Genomic DNA, 15,351 nt, shown 5'->3' with positions numbered 1-15,351 from the left:
GTCCTGATTCTGGATGAAACCATATTTCCAAACCTTGGACTTTCTAACCCAGAGAAATTTCATTTTTCAACTTGCTCTACTGCGAGCTCGCTCTGGTATGCACGAAAGGGGTGGTGGCAGGGAAATAATGAGATGGGGGGTGCTGAGGTGAGGGGTGGCAGGACTGAAGTTCAGAGAACTTTACTAATCTCTGATAAACACAATCCTCTCCAGAGGACTTTTCTAGCTGATAAAACTTAGAGCAGTTCTGCGAATGCTCTAATTTGCATGAAGGATCAGGTCAAGCCCCAAGTATCCTTCAGGTATGGGAGAAGTGGCAAAGGTGTTTTACAGCTACCTTTGCTTCCTCCACTACCTGCACTGAGCATAAGTTTAGCATCACTGAAGACTGAGCCCTAAGTGTTTAGTGTCAATAGAATTCTAAGCAAGGGAACAAATTACTGCAAAACATCTGCAAGGAGTTAAAACAAAACAAAAAAAACCAAAGCAAAAAACCACAAGCTCAGCCTTGTTACAAGAGATTCTCAGGGAAAGGAAGAACAAAACTAGCATTATGAGTCAATACACGTATACTTCTAGGGAATTACAGTAATACATTAGTTGGGGCTTTTTATTTATTTTTTAAAAAGTGACTAGGATTTATTTTGTGTAACCAGAAACAAACAGTGACTTTAAATGATTCTGTGCAAGTTAAAATAAATATTTTGAAAGGAATCTGAAAAGAACATTGTTTACTATTACCCTGTTCAGGGTGCAAAAATGTCTGCATTAGTCAAATTGCAGGATTGGTTTCTGGCACCAGGGAACACAAGGTTATAAGAGTTGTAGGAATCATATACCTGTAATGAAACATGTATAACTAACATCACCAAAACTGCAAGGAAAAAGGGTCTAGTCCAGCTTTCACTACAGAGTCTCAGACTCTGTAATGAGATATTCATGAACTCTTCTTGCAACTTGAAAGTTCATATATTATGCACAGTACCAGTGAAGAATGCTGCTGACAGACCATGAACACCAAATTGTAGCATTGCAAATGAAGAGCATGCATATGTTACTCAGTCACAGAATTATTTTTGGCACAGTCAAGCAGGTTAGCAGTTGTTGCTTGGGAGAGGTCCAGAACAACAGCATCCTCTTAACTGGAGCAAGTTAAGTAATTGTTCCAGTTATTAAAAGCTCAGAGGAATACTTTGTGCTAGGAGATTTTTATTTCATGAATTGCTTTGAAGATTAGAAATATGAAAACAGGGTCAACCTTGCAATTTGCAGGGATCCAAGCAGAGATGGGATATGTAGGGAATCGGTGGTCTGGCAAGAAAATAGCAAACCTGAGTAGTAGCCTCAAGAAATTGCTTGCATTTCAACCATCTGTTATGTACGGGTGTGGATACATTACCTGCTATTGATCCTCCCTCATAGGCCACCATGGTTCACTGAACTTCTGTTTTACAATTTTTATCCTTTCCATTTCATTAGCCACAGGTTAAGAATCATGATCTTCTGCCATTTGAGTGAAAAATTTCTTTGGCTCTCGCACATTCTTCACAAAGCCTTGGCCAGAGAACCTCTGCACAATTGCAGATTTAAATGTTTCCTGCTGCAAAGAGCTGTTGAGTAGATTGAGTATCTGGAACAACCGTTACAGCTTCATAGAAATACAGCCAAAGGCAAAACAATACCAGCTTCACTAACTGTCAGGCAAGAGTGCTGAAAGCACAGGGGAAGGCTGCACTACTACATGTGAATAGGACCGATGTCCCAAGTAGTTAGTAAAAAGAAGAACAGGAGTACTTGTGGCACCTTAGAGACTAACAAATTTATTAGTCTCTAAGGTGCCACAAGTACTCCTGTTCTTCTTTTTGCGGATACAGACTAACACGGCTGTTACTCTGAAACAAGTAGTTAGTGAAAGCCAGCAGACAATTGCAGTGGCTACTAAGGACAGGTCATAAAACAATCAATTGTCTGATTTATACTCATGGAACTTGTTGCCTCAACTCACCAGTTGTCCCACCTCTAAATCCCTTTGACGTGATAGCCATTACCTTATCAAGCCACTAACCAACTTCATTGATAACTCGTATCTTATTTGTCTTTTTCACTCTGACGTCAGTCCTGGTTTTGGCATGGAGATGGAGCTAGTGGCAGATATCTTCAGGACCGGCAGAAGCCAAAATTTCTATGTGAGAGATCTTAAAACTATCAGCAGCTTTCAACACTTGATCATTTGCTGTGGACATTCTTGCAGGAACTAGCAAGACTGGAGAGAGTCAGGCACAGCTTGCTCCTTGCTCACTCTCAGAGATCAAGGAAAAATCTGCAAGGGGCTTCTTGTAGAATTTTCCAACTTTCAGACCCAATGGACATTTCCAAGAAAGGGGCTGATTTGAGCCCTGATGAGCAATTAAGATGATTCTTATCCACTATTTAAAATATACACATTGTTACATTCTGTCCTTCGATTCACATCAATAAATCCCCAAATCTCAGAGGGACTTATATTTATATGAGCAAGCACGATGTGCCCCATGGTTAACAGCAACTGCTTATTGTGCCAAATCTTAAAGGAAATTCAGTGCTATTGTTTATTCCCACATCCACTCCCCAGGATCCAAGTTAAACTACTAATTTCTGCAATAGCCAATAAAAAGGTACAACAGAAACTGCCATTACATTCTTGTAATGGCCTATTTCACTAACATTGTTAATTATTATTTTTTAATTAACAGATTTAGTGTAATAAAGAAGAAACACATCTTTGGTAACTGAGGGTGAAATTCACCTCCCTCTTTAAAGAGACAAATCAAACCTGTACAGAGAACTAAGCAAGGTTAACGGGGTTAAATTCACTTTCCAAATCTGTTGACAGGCCATGAGGCCATAACAGCAGATTCTGCATCTCTACAACCCCCCATAGCAGGGCCGGCTCCAGGCACCAGGCAACCACGCACATGCTTGGGGCGGCACCTGGTAAGGGGCGGCGGGGGGAGTGCGGTGCGGCATTCCGCGGGGGGCGCTCCAGCGGCGCGGCGCTCAGCAGGGGGGCAGCGCGGGGTGCGGCGCTCGGCGGGGGGCGGCGCGGGGCGCAGTGCTGGGGAGGGTTCCGGTGGCGCTCGGGGGGGGAGGACGGGCTCCGGTGGTGCGGAGCTTGGCGGGGGGCGGCGCTCGGGGGGTGGGTTCCGGCGGCGCGGCACTCGGCGGGGGGGGCGGAGCTCGGGGGGCGGCGTTTTTTTTTGCTGCTTGGGGCAGCAAAAAAGTTAGAGCTGGCCCTGGCCCCATAGGGAGTTTATAGGCAATGGGATCTACATTTCTTCAGTCCATTTCCAACAGCTCTATTGCACAGCCTGTTGAAATACCCTTTCATTTCACTGAAAGGGATGTGGAGAAACTTGGTATGGCTGCTGCTCCCTCCACCATCATGTAGTGAAAAGGGCCTGTCCCAACTCCCCATACTTGTTTGAATGTTTCCATAGTAATTTAAGTTAACCAGTAACTCCTGATTCCTATTAATTGCTAAGGATCTTTTCCCAATGAATCCTGGATAATAGACAATTCATGTTCGACAACCTACTTGTTTTAAGAGATCACCCTGATAATCCTTACACATGCTCTGGGCCTGATTTGCCACTCTGTTACACCAGCACAAAAATGGAATGGAATTCTGCTCCCCTTTACTGGAAGACCATCTCTGTTAATTAACAGGTTTTAGTCAGTACCTTACATCTTAACAGGACCATTAATTAAAACAACAAAACCTAATGTTATGAGGCTCTAACTGTTCTCATAAAAATAAGAGATTTTTTTGTCAATGGATGAGTAATGCAATCTGAAACATTTCCAGAGACAAGGTTTCTTTGCCAGGGATTCTTCATATACAAGACCCAGTTAAAGTAACACCACATTTATATATCTTTCATCCCAGAGTATCTGATCACCGTAGAAAAGTTAGAACAAGAAATGAACCTGAGCTCACCCAAAGGCCAGAGAGAAGAAGCCACTCTATTAGAAAATACATAAATAAATAAAGCAAACCGGGGAAGGAGGGGAGGGGGGAGGGGAATCCTTCCATTGATTCACAGGGAAAAAGTTCACTGACTTCAGTGCAAGTTACACGAAAGGGAACAATGGGGAAAAAAAGGTGTCAACTCCTGGCTGTGGATCAGTGCAAATCAGGAGCAAGGAAGCCATCCGCAGCTCCCACTAGCTGGGAACGGTGAACCGCGGCCACTGGGAACTGCAGCGGCTGTGCCTACGGACAGTCAATGTAAACTAACTGTCTCGTGGCCTGCCAGCAGATTATCCTGACAGGCTGCAGGTTGCCCATCACTGTGCTAAGGTCTTTTCAAGCCACCTCAATATTTCATTAATGTAAATTATATCCATCACATACACACACCAAGCGAAAATCCTAAAACCACCATCTGATGGATATAAAGCTGTATTTTTATCTTCAGTTCAGGATGACAACATAAAGCATAGGCCCAAACCTTGAGTAGTTTGTATAGGTCACCAGCACCTAAAGATGAAAATCACATGCACAGGTATAAACAAAACACACACTCCAATTATGGAACCAGCTCCCCAACTATGGAGTGACCCTCTAGTGGCCAGATATGCTAGCTCTCTGGCCACAGCACACCAGATGATCTTGCTAATAAATTGTAATGCCCTTCAGCAAAGTACATAAGCATGTGCCTCACTTTAAGCATATGAGCAGTCCCATTGATTTCAAAGGAATACTTCATATGCTTAAAGTTAGGCATGTTCATTAAATATGTTGTCTAATATTTTGCCGAACACTTTCACTCAAAATTTACAAAACTATCAATCTATTTTATACTAAGATTTATAATACCATAGTCTGTCCTGCATTCCTTGTGCACCCACTGAAATCAATGGTATATTGGGGCATACAAGAAATCGGGGATTGTGCCCTCATTTCTTTTGGGACTGATTCTGAAATCACTCCATATGAAACCCACAGGACTTCTGGGTCCTTTATTTGTATTTGTTCTAATTTTCCTCACTGTGCTCCTTACAAAATAGCATATCTAGGCACTGTAGACTACATTTTTGCTACACTTAGGCTTTCAAAATCCTTTCTTAAAAGTATTCCAAGTTCTAAAGAACAAAGTCTGCCCTCAGATATGCATGAACAGCTTTCACTGAAATAAAGCTGTATGTTGGTAACTAAGGGCAGAATAGGAGAGAGAGTGTGTGTGTGTGTGTGTGTGTGTGTGAGAAAGAGACATTCCAGTGTAAAAATACAGTGTTCCCAAAGTCCTGTAATTTATAACATTGTACCAGGTATAGTAAAACCTATCTGAATTGATTCACAAATAAATATGCTCATTGATTTAAAATACATCCTCCTTTTCATTTTGGAATATCGGGTTGGTGTTCCAAGGGGTTTTGCAGATAAATCATAATCTTTCCATATGACATTTTTAATAGAGAGAAGATCGGAAGTGTGAACTGGGTACAATGAAAAATAAGACGGTGTTATCCATCAAACTTCAAGTTAGAAAATGGGAAGGTTAATATATAAAGTATTTGAGATTCATCTTTATGACCTTAGGTGAACTTCAGCATAAGCCTTTTTTACTACAACTTTGAGAGCTCAGAAAAATCCTCTAGGCAAAGTACCTTATAAAAATAAATCCCACTGTCCCAACCTCCCTTTCTAATGGACTGCAGCATGTTGCCCTCTTGTATTTGTTCCCATTCTACTGACTCTCAATTTTCTGAAAATAACTGGTCTCCCAGACAGTTCAGATAGCTGCAAGCCATAGGAGAGTTTAATTAAATGTCTATTATACTGAATCAGAAATGGGCACATGTGTGACAAGATTTTAAAATATATAGCTCTCACTGTACTACCTATGCCTCCTGACACTTAATCCCATGATTATGTTCTTTTTCTTTTCTATAAACGGAGTTTTAGTGCCTGTGAAAAATCACTCAAGGACCAGATACTGGCAGATACCATTCAGTACGAGGTCTACCCTATGACTAGTCCCATTGAAATCAATGGGAACAGTTGGCAAGTAAGGTATTACTCAGCAGTCATGGGGAAGAATGTTGGGATCTGGTCCTGAACTAACAGAATTGGAAATTGAAGTCTTTTGTTGATGCACAAAAGAGTTACTGCGTGGATAGCAATGGTCCAATGCTCTCTTTACTGCCCATCAGCCATGTTATGAAAGGATCTATTCTAGAGCTGAGGGAGTAATTCAATCTTTTTGGGCAGTCAATCTTTCTATAGAAAATGTAGAAATACTGCCAATTAGGAGGCTATTTATGGGTTGTGGACCTTGTTCACTGGAAATTGTGTGGCAAAGAGGGTAGAATTATTATTACATTGTAGGTACAAATATTGGGCCAGTTTTTCAGATGATGTAAATGAGCACATCTACATTGCCATCAATGGAGCTATGATGATTTTTATCAGTTGAAGATTTAGCTACTAAAATAAAGTCCCTGCTCAGAGGATATTACAATCTAATATATATAGATAGATAATACTATGGACAAAACTATCATGAAGGCACCATGTCTATCTAGTGCGGTAACAAGAGAGGGAGAAAGGTGATGAAAGAACTTTGTTTTGATTTTGCATGCTAATTTTGGATTCCAGTCCACTGAGGTGTCATATCACCTTAACTTCTGGAGTATCTGTGTGCTTTTTGGGCAGAAGGTTTAGGTGGGGTTTTCGTTCAATGAATAATCCTGCCATGTGGGGCAAGTGTCTGTTCTCCAGCTCCTCCCACCCCGGCTCCCTTCCCCAAAATCTCAGGAGAACTGTGTGGTCATCACTCTAGGATTATCTGCAGCCCAGGGGGGAGTGTGTCCTGATTCTGCCACTATGCATCTCAGTTGGATTTTCTGGCCAAATTTGCTTCCCCTGCACATCACATAGCAGAGGGGGTTAGATGACCCATCACACTCTTCCTTCTCCAGCACAGAATTCTGCCCTGATCCTTGTTTTCACTTGAGTTCATGAGAATTTATTCACTAAAAAGCAATTGCACTCCAGTGATTCTTCCAACTGGCTGCTGCTTTTGTCAGTTTTAGCAGCATAAGGTGCTAAGAAGGATGTTAGCACCAGGCTCTGCCACACTTAGATAAAGCAATCAGATAAATTCAGTATGCAAGAGCAAGTCAGGCCAGACACAAGCTTAATACGTAAACAGTGCACTCAGAAGACAGAGCTTGTATGCTTGGGGGAGTTTGTTCAGAAGTGTTCAAATCTCAGACAAACATCTCACAGCAACTTTCATATTATGCACCATTGAAGTAATCTTGGGAACAAGTTTAACCATTTAGTTAGAGGGACTTCCCATCGTGAACAGGAAACCTCAGGCTGATGCGCAGTCCGCCAATTTGGCAGGAAAATTCCACTTTTTGAAAACTAGCTGTTCAACCAACCATTATGACAAATGGGGAATTTTTTAGTAGAAGTTTGGAGTCCATTTCTGTGCCCCCTTATCTTAGTCCTCTGGCATGATACACACAGCTTGTGCATTGCTCTGGGTGAAATCCTGACCCAAACGATGTCAGTGGCAAAGCTCATCGACTTTGAGAAGACCAGGGTTTTATGCTGTGTCTGTAGAATAGCAAGAGTATTTTAAAAAAAAGATAACTTAAAAAAAAAGAGTACTTAAAAAAAAAGATAACTCTCTATGCAATTGGAAGCTTTCTGGGGTAATGAGAACTTTGTCAAGGCAACAGAAAAGCCCTGTAATTTACTTGCAAACTAACTGAATATAAATCAGTTCGTATTTCAATGAGAAAGATACATTCCAGGTCATCATTTCTTTAGGGAAATTTAATTATGTCGAATTAGTTCTCTTATGCAGAAAGTTAAGATGTAAAAAGTAACTTTACAATCAATTGTATGTATTAGAAGAGCTATACCCCTTTGTGTTAGTAGTCCAGTTTCATGATTACACTTGGAACTTCTCATTCACTACGTTGTAAAAAAATATTTTTTTAAAACAAAAATTAAATTCATAGGCCAAATTTAACAACCCCAGAATTAGGCTCCTAGTAACCTGATTTCAGGGGTGCTGACCACCTGCAACTGCCACTGGGAGCTGGCTTGTATTTGCTCACTTAAGCAGTGAGGCACTGCCTACAGTGCTATTTATACCTGTACTAGGGGGGCGTGCAGCATCTGTATTCTACACACCACCGTTTACGTGTAGACATACCCTAAGAGGTTACACAAGTTTAATTCTGGCACAGCCCGGGGTCAATATTCTGAAAGATATACTACTTTATTCCAGCAGAGGAACTTACCCCATTTCTCCACACAGCAGTCCCAATATATTGCCCTGTCTCTCTGAAAGAATTTGACCAATCTGTGTGCTTGGGTACGCTGTCCATAAAATGTGGCTTACTCCTGCATATTTAACCCACTATTTCAGTGCATTATACATCCTCCTCAAGTGGCTAGTCCACAAAGGATAACAGCATTCTGCTGCCAGATAATGTCACAAAATGCTTTAGCACCAGTGGAAGAGGTCTGCATAGCAGTGCTGGAGATCTCTGGGTTCAAGCAGGCTGATGACCCATACAGCTGCACATGACAGAAGGTTTACTTTTTCTTTTTATAATAAACTAAGATGTTGCATACAAAAATATGTTAAGATTTTTGTAATAAGGTTGCAAATTCAACCATGGAAATGTGAAGTGCCAGAAATAAGATGGCTTATTCAACCCCTTTGTGCAAAGGGGTTAATATGCAGTCTTTAATTAAATGAAAACCTATGCATTTTTAATGTTTTTTGGTGGACAAGGCTGATAAGATATAACTGTTGTGATTCTAATCTCAGATATTACAAATGCTTAATAATTTAGATGCTCTATGTTACTACTTTAAACTCTGTCACTATACTAAATGTTAATACCATAAACATTCAAACTCATTAAGCTAAAGTAACCCTAATGTATTCAGAATTTAATTCTTTGGGAAACTGATAGAGTGGTTGAATTGCCTTTTTGCCAGAGGCTGATGAGCAGAAAAATTAGAGATAATTTGTTCATAATCAGCACAGTGTTTGATTGACAAGAAGATACTGTCTTCATGCAAAAAGATACAAAAAAGTCATACTTTATAACAAAACTTTATAAAGTACATTTTGGGTGTCTGGCTACCAGGGCCTAAAAGTATCAGAGGGGTAGCCGTGTTAGTCTGAATCTGTAAAAAGCAACAGAGGGTCCTGTGGCACCTTTAAGACTAACAGAAGTATTGGGAGCATAAGCTTTCGTGGGTAAGAACCTCACTTCTTCAGATGCAAGTAATGGAAATCTCCAGAGGCAGGGCCTAAAAGGTCACTTCCCAGTAACAAGCAGGTTGGCCTTAATAAATGACAACTGACTCTATTTAATATGGCCAGGAATTATAGGACTAGATCCTCAGCAAGACCCCATAAACCTGGGAGGAGGTTTAAACTAATGAGAGGGGAAGTGCAGGGACAACCAGCTCCCTTTGGCTAGAAGCCTATAGAGGATGAGGAGGAGGAGCTCACCCCTACATTCTTAGATATGCATTCTCCCTTTCTCCCTTCGTTCCGGGCTGTCTTTTCCACTCCCAGTCCTAACAGTAGGCCCACCTGGTGGGAAAGGTAGGGGACGGGCATTTAGACCTTAGGTTGGCTTCACATTCATATTTTAGGTCACATAAGTCAATAGTTAGATTATATTAGTTGCTTTTTTTCCTAATCAAACAAGTCCCAGTAAGATGGATCAGAGGGCAGAGGGTGAGGTGATTAGAGGTCCAAGTTAATTTGTTTTATCAAATCACACAGATTTTATACAAACATGCTTCCTTTTTAATGTATTTGTACATCGGATGTGCAGAAACATTCTTCTGCTGGTTTTGCTGATATAATTGCCTGGTGAGCTACTCATTTATACTCTAGTTATTGAAAAAAAAATGTTTTGTCAAACCTGTAGACAGCTCTCATACATTTATAATTCAAGATCCTAGGGTATTGATTCAACATGTGACATAGCTCACCTGACTGGTCACACTTCTGAAGTGCTATCAGGTAGCAAAGACTTTTATACACTTTTGACTTGAACCATATTCAAACTGTTACATAAAAGCACAAGTTTTTATATTCACATGCAAAGTCTGTGAGCCAGACAGTTACCACATACATTTCATAAATAAAAATCAGATTATTTTCTCCCTAAATCCCCTGTATTCCAAGGTTCATTATGATTACCAGGCATGCTATTAAATGTGAAATGTGGGAATACCTCAGGAAAGTATGTCTTTGGGAAGGGAGCAGTATTTGAAATTTGAATCAAGGTCTTGTTCCATAACCCTCAAAAGCAATCATTTACCTAAACAGACATCTACTTCAGTCTCTACAGTCCAGAGAGATTTAATTTTTTTATTCAGAGAAGATGTCAGTAAGAAACTAAACAATTTGATTTTCTGTGCACATATACAGCCATAGGAAATATCCTGGATACTGTGGCCAGTTAATAAGTGTATGTGCTTAAATCCATCTATAATCAGCAAAGCACTTTAGTACCTGCTTAAAATTAAGCTTGTGTTCCATCTTAAATTTGTATGATTTTGTGCCAGGACACTGGGATACTTTCTATATAAATCCACCCCACTGACATCATCTCCAGTCCTGCACTCTTCACTTGGACATTGGAATCAGTGGGACAGATTGAGAATCCTTTTCTCAGATTAGTGAGCAGCTACTCAAACAAGCCGTAGCGCTGAAGTCAATGGGATTGCTATTGGGAGTAACTGTTTGTCAGTGTGAATTAAGGGTTTATGAGCTTTACTTGAATAAGAGGTGGTTGAATAATAATAAAAAGGCCAGATTCTGACACTTACTCCTGTTGAATTTTACCCCATAAGTGATTGCACTAAGGTCAATGGGACCACTTATGGAGAATAGTGCTAAAGCATATGTAATGATATCAGAATTTGGCCCAGAATATACACATGCCAGAGAATTTTAAAATACTGCAATATTTGTCAAATAAATTAAGTATGATGACTATATTCTTCATTTATTAGCCCAGTTTTTAGAGGTGCAGTTAATTAAAAAAAACCATTTGTCACAAAAATTAAAAAAAGATCAAAATTCACCATAAATTATTTGACCGACTGTAAAAAGGATTGTAGGAAAGAGCAAAACCACTTCTGTTAAACTTTGATGCCTTCTCTTCTTCGTGTGTATATGTTAACCTTCACTGATCATTTGTGGAAGATTTGATTTAGACAATTCTATGGATTTCACATTTTCCATTTTTTGCTTTCTTACTTTTTCCTTTAATAAAAACTTTGCTTTGGATTTGCAATCTCTATTGCTTACACTTTGCTCCTGTTGATTATTTCAAGTTTGGCTTAAGAATCTCTATAACAATATATTATGAAGTTACAATAGATCTGGCCTACATAGGTCAGATTTTCAAAGTGAGACACACTCACAGACATACATATATGTTTTGTAAGACAAAGTGATGTACACAAATATTCATTGTGACTGCAGATGGCATTTTGAATCATATAATCATAGAAACGTGGGACCGGGAAGGGACCTCGACTGGCCATCTAGTCCAGTCCCCTGCACCAAGGCAGGACTAAGTATTATCTTTCTTACCAAGAATAGGGGCAAATGTTTGATTTGCACACTCACCAGATTTTTGTATGCACCAGTTTAAGTGAGTGTAAATATATGCAAACAAATACACACACACCTAGCATGCATGCTCCTACTTAAAACACAAAACAAACAACAACTGGCCCCTAAACAGTAGTAAGCAAGAATACTAGCTGAATTCTGAAAGAAGTTGGCTTTGCTCAAATGCCCTCATAAAAAAATGAGAAGTAAATAATACAAAAAATTATATGGAAGCAGACTTCTCTCCAAAAATATCTTTTTCAATTATCTTAGTGAAGTGTCAGTGGGTCTTTATTAGGAGTTGCATATATATTGAGAGGAACACAGACCTCAGGGCATGAAATCTTGATATTCCCTGTCCCCTGTTCAATATTAACCATAGTTTTCTAAATGAAAAAGTGACAAATTATGGTATCTGCATGAAGGCCATTGCATTAACTCCTGTTAGCACAGATGAGAACATATGCCATTGTTGTAATTATAGAAATCAAAACAGTGAATTCAACAGGTGAACTATTTTCATATATATTTATACCAGGGCAGTAAACATTACGTACACAGCTTATTTTGTAAAAGGAAATCTGACAACAAAGTGTTAAACGAAGTTTGTATTTTATAGACTTGTGTATGAACCTCTTTTTAAAAAAACCATGACGTGCTACTATGAAGCCAGTGTGACATTGTGCAGTCTATATGTTTTTATAAAAACATCATAAAAAGTAAATATAATGTAACTGAAATAGTTTTATAAAAATATAATAAGTGAATATAATGTAACGAATATGCTTTATGCAAAAGGTGTCTTGTAAGGTATTATTACAAAGCTTATAATTTACTGAGTGTGATTATTCTATTTGTATAAATGTACCACTTTTGTATTTAAAACTAGAAATATGAAATATAACTTTGAGGGCCTATTGTAATTATGCAAAGTGTGGGCTATTAATAGTGGTTTGGAATTTTAATGACTTCCATTAACCAGGACCATTGTTTTCAGATGGCTGTGTTTACCTGTTAGTTTTATGTGTGTGCTAGCAAGTGGGTAATAAAGTCTTGCAGTGACATGTGATCATGTCACCTGACCTGGAATCCATCTTTAACCTGGTGCTTTTCCAGTCGGGGGGAGGGGAGGGAGGGTGGAAACCCAGAGGGACAAAGGGTTTCCGCCTTATGCCAAAAATATATAAAGAGGTGAAAGAGAACAAGGGGGGAGAGGAGCCATTATGAAGAATCCGCTAGCTATCACCTGAGCTGCAACAAGAGCCATACCAGGGGAAAGAATTGTGCCCAGGCCTGGAAGGTGTCCAGTCTGAGAAAAAGCTTACTGAAGCATCTCTGAGGGTGAGATTATTTGTATTTAGTTTAATTAGACATAGATTTGCGCATTTTATTTTATTTTATTTGGTGACATACTTTGTTCTGTCTGTTACTACTTGGAACCACTTAAATCCTACTTTTTGTATTTAATAAAATTAATTTCTACTTAGTAATTAACTCAGAGTATGTATTAATACCTGGGGGAGCAAACAACAGAGCATATCTCTCTATTAGTGTTATAAAGGGCGAACAATTTATACGTTTACCCTGTATAAGCTTTATGCAGGGTAAAATGGATTTATTTGGGTTTAGCCCCCATTGGGAGTTGGGCAGCTGAGTGCTAAAGACAAACACACTTCTGTGAGCTGTTTTCAGGTAAACTTGCAGCTTTGGGGCAAGTTATTCAGACCCTGGGTCTGTGCTGGAGCAGACGGGAGTGTCTGGCTCAGCAAGACAGGGTGCTGGAGTCCTGAGCTGGCAGGGAAAACAGAAACAGGGGTAGTCTTGGTACATCATCTCACAGCTCCAAAGGGGGTTTCTGTGATCCAACCCGTCACAGCTGGATTATGTAATTTGTGACCACATAACTTTTCAAAATTAAATAAATGTAGAGTCATTAATGAAAATGTGATGTATGATAGCAATTTAACAGGAGCACAAAAGTGTGTGTTTGAGTATTTATGTGCTATCCCTTATTGCTTACTAGGAAGTGATTACACAGTGATCTCATTACTGGTGAATTTTTAAATTTATTTATAGGTTTTAAGACATCAGCTTTGCCAGGAAATACAGGGATTTTAATTAGCACTGCACAGCCATGGAGCTTCTCTGTCTTTAATCTCCCTAAAATTTGGAGGTCTCATTCTCTAATTTCAAACAGGTTCATGAGCCCAGCAATCCCAATTTCTTCTTACAGGACATCTGCAATGAAAGCTAACCCCGACAGCCTGTTCGTAGCATTCTGGCCCCACTGCTGTTCTCTCTCCCAGTTGACTGCCTGTTGTAAACCCCCTTTCAAGATTAGTTCTTATCCAACTAGAACTAACTGTACTGGGGTTTATGCCAAGGATCTATGATTCCACTATTCCAAGTGCCTGTTCTTCTTGCTCGCGGAGCGAATTAAGGGCCCTGCCGCCAAAATGCCACCAAAGATCTGGACTGCCGCCGGGTGAGTACAAGCGCCGCAGCTTCCCCGCTTTGCCCCAGGCCCCCTGAATCCTCTGGGTGGCCCTGCTCCTGGATGCACAAGGGAGGAGACCATTAGGTGTCTTTTTGTTCTGTGTTTGTACAGCACCTAGCACAGTGGGATCCTGGTCCACGACTAGTGCTCTGAGGCCCAATGGTAATACAAATAATAAACAACAGACACTAGGATAATCAAACACTGCCAAGGTAAACTTGGAGGTTTTGTTTTTATTTTTCTCTTTTCAAAGTTCATGTCATTCCTTATGCAAATGAATTAAATTTGTCAAAAAGTAATAAAAACGTCCTTGATCACTTTTCCTGAGGGAAAATTCAGTGTGATTTGCCTAATGCTCAGACAGGGTTTCATCCTACAAGATGCTGAGCCTGGATAAGAGTGCAGAGCACCCTCAATTCTCCCTAAAGCCAGTGGTAGTGGAGAGAACCCATCAACTCACAGGGGGAGTGCTCAGCACTTTGAAGGATTGTCCTGATAACCAATATAATACAACCATGTCGTGTGTTTTAATAATAGAAATAAGAGTGGAGTGGGTGTCAGAGTCAGGGTATAGGCAGCCTGGCCCAGTTATTAGGAATCAGGAGCCAATTACGAGGAATCAGGCCAAACTGGAATGCCAGGAGATCAGACTCAAGAAACAAACCAGAAGGCAGTTATCGGCAATCGGTTATGGAATCAGACCATGTCAGGATACCAGGAGATCAGCATTAGGCAACAGAACCAGAGGACAGGAACCAGGTACCAACAGTCAGACTAAGTCAGATTACCTGGAGATCACAATCAGAAGACAACAGGTAAGCAGTCCATGGTAGGTAAAGCCCAATTCTATTTCCTGTTCCCTCCACTGGCTTAAATAAATAGGGGCTGTGACCCAATCAGGAGCCTTTGAATTCTCCCTATCAGAGCATAGGGGTGGGGCTTGTGCTCCTTTTGGGCATTGTGGAGCTCAGTCTCAGCTGTTAGCTGCCAGGTGGAAGATTGGCGTGTGATGACTCCCAGACCTGGGCTCAAGACTTGTGGGGCCTATTGACTGTTTAGATGCACACTGCCAAGAGGTACTATTTATAATAGTGAAAAAAGTATTTAATAATTAAAATATTCTTCTTTTAATATACTCCATTGAAGTGGGTGAAATCTTCTGTATCCCTCAAGTTAACATCAATGGATCAC

Source organism: Malaclemys terrapin, chromosome 11 (genome assembly GCF_027887155.1).
Source record: "Malaclemys terrapin pileata isolate rMalTer1 chromosome 11, rMalTer1.hap1, whole genome shotgun sequence".
In the NCBI taxonomy this organism is placed as follows: domain Eukaryota; kingdom Metazoa; phylum Chordata; order Testudines; family Emydidae; genus Malaclemys; species Malaclemys terrapin.
The sequence above is the reverse complement of the archived record's forward strand: the minus strand, read 5'-3'. Positions refer to the sequence as shown.